The sequence below is a fragment of the Oenanthe melanoleuca genome, chromosome Z (genome assembly GCF_029582105.1).
Source record: "Oenanthe melanoleuca isolate GR-GAL-2019-014 chromosome Z, OMel1.0, whole genome shotgun sequence".
Lineage (NCBI taxonomy): Eukaryota > Metazoa > Chordata > Aves > Passeriformes > Muscicapidae > Oenanthe > Oenanthe melanoleuca.
In genome coordinates this window covers 25,951,532-25,959,806 of record NC_079362.1, presented here as the reverse complement: position 1 = coordinate 25,959,806, position 8,275 = coordinate 25,951,532, and positions in this window count along the sequence as shown.

Here is an 8,275-nt window from a genome sequence, read left to right as displayed (position 1 = left end):
TGTTGCTACAGCAGCTATTCCAAAAGCCCACCTGAACCCCTTTGGGTCTTTGTAGTACCCGTTCCTGAGGAAATTTATGCCTAGAATACGTGGTGCCCCCGGGCCAGTTACAATTGGATGTTTCTGCCACCCCTTCCCTGTCAGGTTAATCTCAGCTTCCAGCAAAGTGAATTCCTGTGATCCCCCCGTCACCCCAACAATAGAAACAGGAACCTTCCCCACGTGTTCTGATGGTATCAGGGTGCATTGTGAACCAGTATCAACTAGTACTCTATGTTCCTGTGGCTTTGATGTGCCAGGCCATCGCACCCACACTGTCCAATACTCTCTGTCATCTCATGCCTCTCCCTGGCTAGAGGCAGGGCCCCTCTAGCTCTGGTTATTATTTCTTTCCTGGGCATACATATTGGAGGTTCCTTCCAGGGGATCTGACAGATCATCCTCCCTTCTGGGGTACCCTGCACCTTTACCATGGGAGGTTGAGGCTACCTTCATTTTAGCGCAGTTCCCTCGGTTAGCATTTTCCTCCCTGAGCTGATGCACCCGTGCTGCCAGGACAGAAGTGGGCTTCCCATCCCATTTTCCCATGTCTTCTCCATGGTCTCGCAGGAAAAACCACAGGTCAGCTCGTGGGGTGTATCCTCTCTCCCTAGCTGGGAATGTTGGGCTCTAACTTTAGGGTCTGTGACTCACACTGGTGGTGCATCGATCTTCCTCACCTCCTCCCTCACCTCCCTCACCTCCTCTTGGAGGCTCTTAATTACAGCAGAGACATGGGCCTGCATTGGGCCATTCATCATACTGTCAAAATTTCTAAGCTTGTTAGCAACAGAGCCCATTGTTTCTCGGTTTTCATCAGCATTAATTATTGCAATAAAAGTGGTATATTGAGATGGCCCCAGGTTTGCCAGATTCCACAACATCTGCCCTGTGCACCTGACCTTGTCAGGGTCATTGTCATGCTGTCCATCCCTCCCAAAGAGTACCTCTAATACTGCCACTTCTCTCAGCTGCTGGACCCCTTCCTCAAGAGTCTTCCAGTGCATTCCACGGTGGTACTCCTGCATTCCCTCTTTATGGACAAACCTCTCTCTCACACTCATTAAAAGCCGGTCCCAGAGGGAAAGGAGGCCTTGCTCCCTTATGAATATCTGGTCCACACCTGAGTCCTGGGCCAAGGATCTCAAATTCCTGGCCTCAGTTCCATCCAGTTGCACACCTGTTCCCGTAAGGTCCCAGACCCGGAGTAACCAAGTTGTAAAAGGCTCACGGCCTCGCCGTGCAATGTCTTTGCGCAGGTTATGGAGACTGTCGTATGAGAGGGACTCGGTGACAATCTCAATCTCTGGCTCCCTTGCTGGTTGTGAGGACCCTCCTGGCTGATCCCCATTATCTAGGTGCCTCGTTTTAATCTTAGATTTCCTAGTTTCCACAGGGGCAACTGCCACTGGCTGTGGCTGCCCCTGTGATCCGTCTGGAGCCTGGACAGATACAACATCTACGGGTTCTGCTGCAGCACCATCTGACTCTCCCTTTTTAGGGCAGGAGGAGGGTTTCTCACCAGCTGAAGAAAAGTGCTCCTTCAACATCTGGCCATTCTCTGTCAACATCTGGCTTTGCTTCTTTAACATTTGGCCTATATCTTTCACTAGAGCCCCCACCACCTCTGGGTGGTTCATTTCTGCGGTGGGCTGTGAAGCAGCATCCCCAGCCCCTGTAGCAGGGTCATGTTCTGGGGCAACATCCCTAGTTCCTGGGTCGGAGGCAGACTGTAGGGCAGCATCCCTATTTCGTGGGGTAAGTATCAGGGTTGTTATCCAAGTCAATCTCCCCTTATCTCTGAATGTTAGATAGAACAGGCTTAACAGGCATATCAGCAACACCTGTCACTGTGTAATATCATTGGCTTTTAGAGAAGATTTGAACCTTCAAAAACTGGTGGGGTGAACCTAAAAAACTGGCTGAAGGCTTGGGAGAATATTTCCCCTGCTGTCACTTCCTCACAGTAAGTCCCATTATTGAAGTTACCCCAAAAGCACACAGTTAGAGTGCAAGAGCTCTTGTACCCACCTTCCAGAGGAAGTTAAAAATCCATGAATTCCTCACCTGATCAAGCCACAAAATGAACCGAATAATAGCCACAGTAACCTTAGTAAAGGGACTCATGTTCAAATAATGGTTTGCAAATGGGAGAGCTACAGCTGTGTTCCCGTGCACCCTGAACCAGAGTAAGCTAGACCACATGGTGCCACCTAACACAAAAACTTGGATAACTCAAAAAGTGTTATTCCTTTTTCACCCTCCTCTCGATGCCCTCAGGCCCCACGTTGGGTGCCAAAATCTGTCCTGGTTTGAAAAACAGGTATTTACCAAGAAAGGCAGAAGCCCCTCCCTGAGGTGGAGAGTGCAAATCCCCCTCCCTCCAATTTATTATAATTTTGAAATTAAGAGGCTCTCAGGCAAAGATACGGGGTTAGGAATAACAGTTCTTTACTGCTACATATACATATACATATACATATACATATACATATACATATACATATACATATACATATACATATACATATACATATACATATACATATACATATACATGCATATATGACATATATATATTAGAAGGCAAAACAAAACAACAACTATGAAATCAACAACAAACAGAAGAGGAGCCAGTAACAGTTCTTTGGGCTGTGGGCACTTCTCCCTGTGGTGCAGTTACCGTCACGGTGGCACCGGCCGTGAGCACCGGCCGGCTCCCGGTGGGCAGGGGCGGATGCGGCGATCCCGCGCAGCTGCAGGGGCGCTGGGGGTGGTGGCGGCGGCTGTGTCCCAGGTGGGAAGGGTGGAGGAGAGACTCTGCTCACGAATCCTTGGAGCGGGGACAGTCCCGGTGCTCCAACAGGATGCGTGGAGGTGGAGGTGGGAGGGTGTCCGAGCAGGGGAATCGAGGATCCCACAGCCGAGGAAGGCAGCTCGGTGTGTTAGGGCGAGGTTTTCCAGCGACCGTCCTTCTCCGAGCCAAAGGAGCGAGAGAGCGAGAAAGGGCGCAGCTGCCCCCATCTCCTTTACCTGCCCCCACCTCCTTTACCTGCCCCCTCCCCCACATCTAGGGTGTAGCCAACAAGTTCTTAACATCACAATGGGAAAAAAAATTCCACAGAGAGAAGGGGAAAAATAAAAAAAAAACAACAAACAACCCCCAACAATTGCTTTTAATAGGACATACAAACCCAGCATCCTGGGTCCTTTTGAACAGTGGATTTCTCTATGGAAGGTCACATAGTAATTTTTCCTCAAATAACATGGGGTTTTTTCAAGTTTTTTGAATTCCAGCTCAAGTAATTGCACTTTGCCTTCCCCAATTCCTGCAAAGGTCCAATTAATTCAGGCATTCTTAGCATAAAATTGTTACACACTGCTACTGTACATTGCTAGACGGCTGTTGTACTTCCCCCCAATAACAAATACATCCCTGTGGTATGTGAGCTGATTCCCTCACACCACTGTGATGTGGTGTGCCTGAACTGCTCCAATTTTCAGTCCTCCCAGGAAAAGCACACTGATTACACACACTTTTATCATGTTCTTCCTGGACCTGTGAATCTTGATCATCCTTCTTTGTCCCGCTGGTTAAATCCACTCCTGGATTGAACTCCCAAACATGAGGAGGGTGTCAGAGCAGGGAATGTGCCAGGTGCACTGGCAGGCTGTGCTCACTTAGCACGTGTTGTTTTGAATACCTCAGAAGGCACCCCCACTGAGGTGGTTAGTTACTTTCCGATTGCCTGACAGGCCTGTGACAACTGTGCTGGCTGATGTCTATCTGTAGTGAAAGAAAAGTTTAAAATCTTAGAGACTGAGTGGAGATAGAAAGCCCATAACTGCAGTGGTGCCTGTTCTGCTTTTTCTTTTGAAAGTGCTTTTACACCTGTTTTTTTGGTTTTTGTTTTGTTTTGTTTTGTTTTGTTTTGTTTTGTTTTGTTTTGTTTTGTTTTTTGCTTTTTTTTTTTTTTTTTTAACCAGGTCTCAGTCTGATGCTTGCAGCAAGAGCTCTAATGATCTGGTGTGACTCCTGTGGTTTGTAAAATCAGCTGCAATTCTCATGTCGGACCCTTGTTGTCAGACTGGAGCAAGCTGTCACATCACGCTCTCGGTGCTCCTCTTTTGAGAGCTTTCCAGGCCTTGGCCAGCTGCAGAAAACTTGTCCTGTCATAATCACTCTGGTAGTGAGGATGTTTCAACACCAGGGCTGAAAGCAGTAGCCTCTTGGGCCTGTAGTTCTGCTCAAAAGCAATGTGAGGCTCAAAGGTAACCCCTGGCTACACCATCTTCTTGGAGGGACCTCTGCACTGCTGGAGCAGCAGCTAAAAGCAGCAGGGCTACAATGAGAGAGGGTCTCTCAAAAAGAAAGCTGAATATGACAAGGATCAGAAGGGGTCAGTTTCTCTACCATGTGCTTTGCACTTTGACCTTCAGGGATCCTTTTGGGCATGCTATAGGATTTCCAGTTGTGTCAACTCCCACATAGGCATCCAGGTCTGCAAGACACAATGAGGACAGATTTTTTTTTGTGGAGTTGCTGTGAGATGGGATAATCCACATTTCTGTCTCATCTGCACCTGCGGGTGCATATAGTGCATATACCTTTTGGCCTGCAAGGGGCTCAGTTCAGCTTGAGGGATGCAATTTCAGCTGGCACCTTCTGGATCAGGCCAGTGTTGGCAGGTGGAGTAGCTCTGGGAAGGAATTTGTCCAGTGATGGGTGTCCTACATCAGTCTGTCTCTGATGTCCATCAAGGTTTCACTCAGTGCCAATTTACAGCTTCCTTCCTGCACGGCAGTCAGGGGTAGCTGTCATCGTACCAGAGCCCTCTTCCAGTCGGGACATCAGCATCCTCTGACCGTGACCTGAAGCAGTGGCATGTGCCTGCCTTTATTGCATGTGCTACCAGAGTTAGCCAGCTCACATTTCATCTGAGCTCAGTTTGGAGATGGACACATGGAGTACACATCCTTCCTGGGGAAAGGCTGTCATCCCTGAAACTTTGCTTCCTCCGAGCTTACTGGCTTCCAAGATGTGTCATGGAGTGTTGAGAGTAAGTTAAAGCATTATGAAAACAAGTTTAATTTCACATGTGTAATTGGGCAAATTGACATTCTTCAAAGTGGGATGGGGAATAATGAAAAAACCCATAGAGAGAGGGAGTAATTTTGTTTTTATTTAAGCCTCAGCACATGCTACACATGAGGAGCAGAGACTGCAAGGCTGCCCGTGTGCTGCCAGCCCCATCCCGGCAGCCTGTGCCTGGCAGCCGCCCAGGGCAGAGGAAGCTCCCACGATCGGGCTGCGAGTGACCCCAGTGTGGTGGGGCGGCTGCCTGGGGAGAAGCGCCTGGGAACGGAGCCGCTGCGGAGCAGCCTCGAAGGAGCATCGAAGCGATGATCTGCCGCACAGCCGGTGCCTTCGGCCGCGGGTCTCGCAGCGATCAGGGCTCGCCCCAAGGCCGGCTGGGCTCGCCCCAAGGCCGGCTCGGCCTCCTGCCCGCGGTCCCTTCCCTGCCCGCCGCTCCCCGAGGCAGCCCGGGCCCCTCGCAGCGCTGCGGAGCTTCCCGGCACGGAGCGGGAGCTCTGCCGCTGGCAGCAGCGCCGGGAGCCCCGGGAGCGCCCGCGGGACACGGACACGGACACGGGGACACGGGGACACGGGGACACAGGGACACAGGGACACGGACACGGGGACATGGACACAGACACACGGACAGGGGGACACGTGGACACAGACACACGGACACAAGGACACACGGGCACACGGGGACGGACACTGACAAACGGACAGGGACACACGGACACGGGGACACAGGGACACACGGACACATGGACACAGGGACACACTGACACGGACGCAGACACACTGACACACGGACACGCCGCTGCCGCCGCTTGTAATCGCGCCCAGCCGCTGCCGAGCGCTGCGCAGGCTGGTTTATTTATTTATCTATTTGTCCCTGCTCGCAGCTGCCGAGCTCCATCTGCTGAGCTGCCGCTAACCGGGCGTGCCGCGGCAGCGGTCTGTCCCTGCTTCTGCTTCTCTCTCCTTCCCTCTCTGCTCTCCTTGCTGTCCCTCTTCGGCAGGAACACTTTCCTTTTTTAATCAATACACAAAGTCCTCATATATAATATTGCTGATCAAGAAATCCATCAATAAGAATCCTCCTCAACTCCCCTTTTACAGCACGGGTTGAGGTAAAGACTGTTTAATAGGGAAAGTAAAAGTCACACACAGATGCAAAGCAAATCAAGGAATTCATTAATTGTTTCCCATAGGCAGGCAAGTGTTCACCCATCTCCAGGACAGCAGGGCCCCATCCTGTGTAAGGATGACTTGGCAAGACCAATGCCATGACCCTGAATTCCTGCCCTTATTTCTTCTTCCTCATATGCTAAGCATGGCACCATAAGGTATGGGATTGGCATATCCCTTGGGTCATTTGGGGTCAGCTGTGTCCCCTCACAATTCCTTGTGCAGCCTCCTTCCCTCAGCCTTCTCACTGGTGGGGTAGGTGAGGAGCAGCAAAGTCTCTGCAAGCACTGCTCAGCAGGAACAAAAACATTCCTGTGTTATCACCCCTGTGTTCATCACATATCCAAAACCCAGCCCCATACCTGCCACTGCGAAGAATGTGAACGCTACCCAAGCCAAAACCAGCCAAAACCAAGCCAAAACCAGCACACTCCTCATTCTTAGATGCCTGCTCAAAGGATGACAAAGGTTTGACCATAACCAGAAGCCTTTTAACGGGGTGCCTCTCCTGACCTGAAGTGCTGTCCGACTGTGGTGCCTCTGTATGGATGTGCCTCTGTATGGATGTGCCTCTGGTTCAAGGTGGGCTGTGAAGTGATGCCTTCTCCCCACACAGCACCCACCCCAGCACAGGCAGCAGCTGGGGAGGAGCTGATGCTGCATTGCCTAGGGTCTGGCATCAGGCATGAAAGGTGGCTGGTGCCCAAAGGAATATCTGAGGGTTGAGTTTTGGGTTATGGGGTGCTCAGCCAGAGGTTAATTTTCTTTTTATCTTGTGCCAGGTAGAGAATCCCTGTGGGGAGCAGACAGTAGAACCAGTGTTTCTACCTGGGCCTAGGGTGTGGGCACATTAAATTGCCATTTTCAAGATGTCCTCCTGACTGTGCAATAGTCACTGAGACTAGTAGAGGTGCAGCTATCCTCCTTCTCTTCCTCAGCTTTCCCACTCTCTTGTGTCAGTTTTCTTCATCACCCTGTCCCCTTCGCCTTCCTCCTCAGTGTCTGCATGACATATGGCTTTAACAGAATATCATTAACCTGCAGCACTACAGAATGCTGGTGCTTTCTTAACAACCTGCCACTTTCTATTTTTACAGTTGCTGAAGAACAGGCGCCTCAGACCAAGCTGAGGGGCTGACCTGCTGTTATGTACTGATCTTGGCTGCTGTATCCCTGCACAAGTTTTTTTCTGCTGCTGCTGCTGCTTCAGAGATGGCTTGGAGTCCAGATTGTGTCTCTTCAGACTGTGGGCCCATTGTGAATTTGTACAATATGACATCTAAAAGGGTAGAAGTAAACTTGCGCTTTCAATTTTCAGGTATGCATATGCAAATGAGGATGCCTTTGAAACTTGGAGAATAGGGGTTTGCTCTGTTTCTATATTTCAAATTCTCTTCTTGCCCCACCCTCATCTACATTTTCTCCTTCTTTCACAAGTGCTGCAAGAAATGAGCTAACTTCCTTGCCTTTAAAACACAGCAAATACAACATGGCACAGCACGAGTGTGCTTGTGCTCTCCATCCACCACACTGTAACCTCAACTTGTTCACATGGCTTTTTAGGCAAGAGTATGATAATGGTTTGTATCATATGAAAAATAAGGACTCTCTATTTTTGTCTCACTCAATCTAGATTGCATTTTCCTTATTTAGTGGCTAGATAAGCAAATATTCACTGCATTTATTTCAAGTGATTGCTTTCTGCTCAATGAACATCTCTTTATGTAGTAATATGCCATGTAAATTTGGATGGAGGGCATGTAGATTTTTATATTGCAGGCTGATTGCAAACCTTCTCAGCATTTAGCAGCTATTCTGATGGCAGCCAGTTTAATCATGTGTCCATGGTAAAGGAAAGCACATATGATTATACTTGTAAACTGCTTTTTGTGAATATCAAGATAAGTAATTTTACTCCAGAATTAAAAAAAAAAAATAGTCTTAAAAATCAAACCTTTAAGCCTTCTCAAA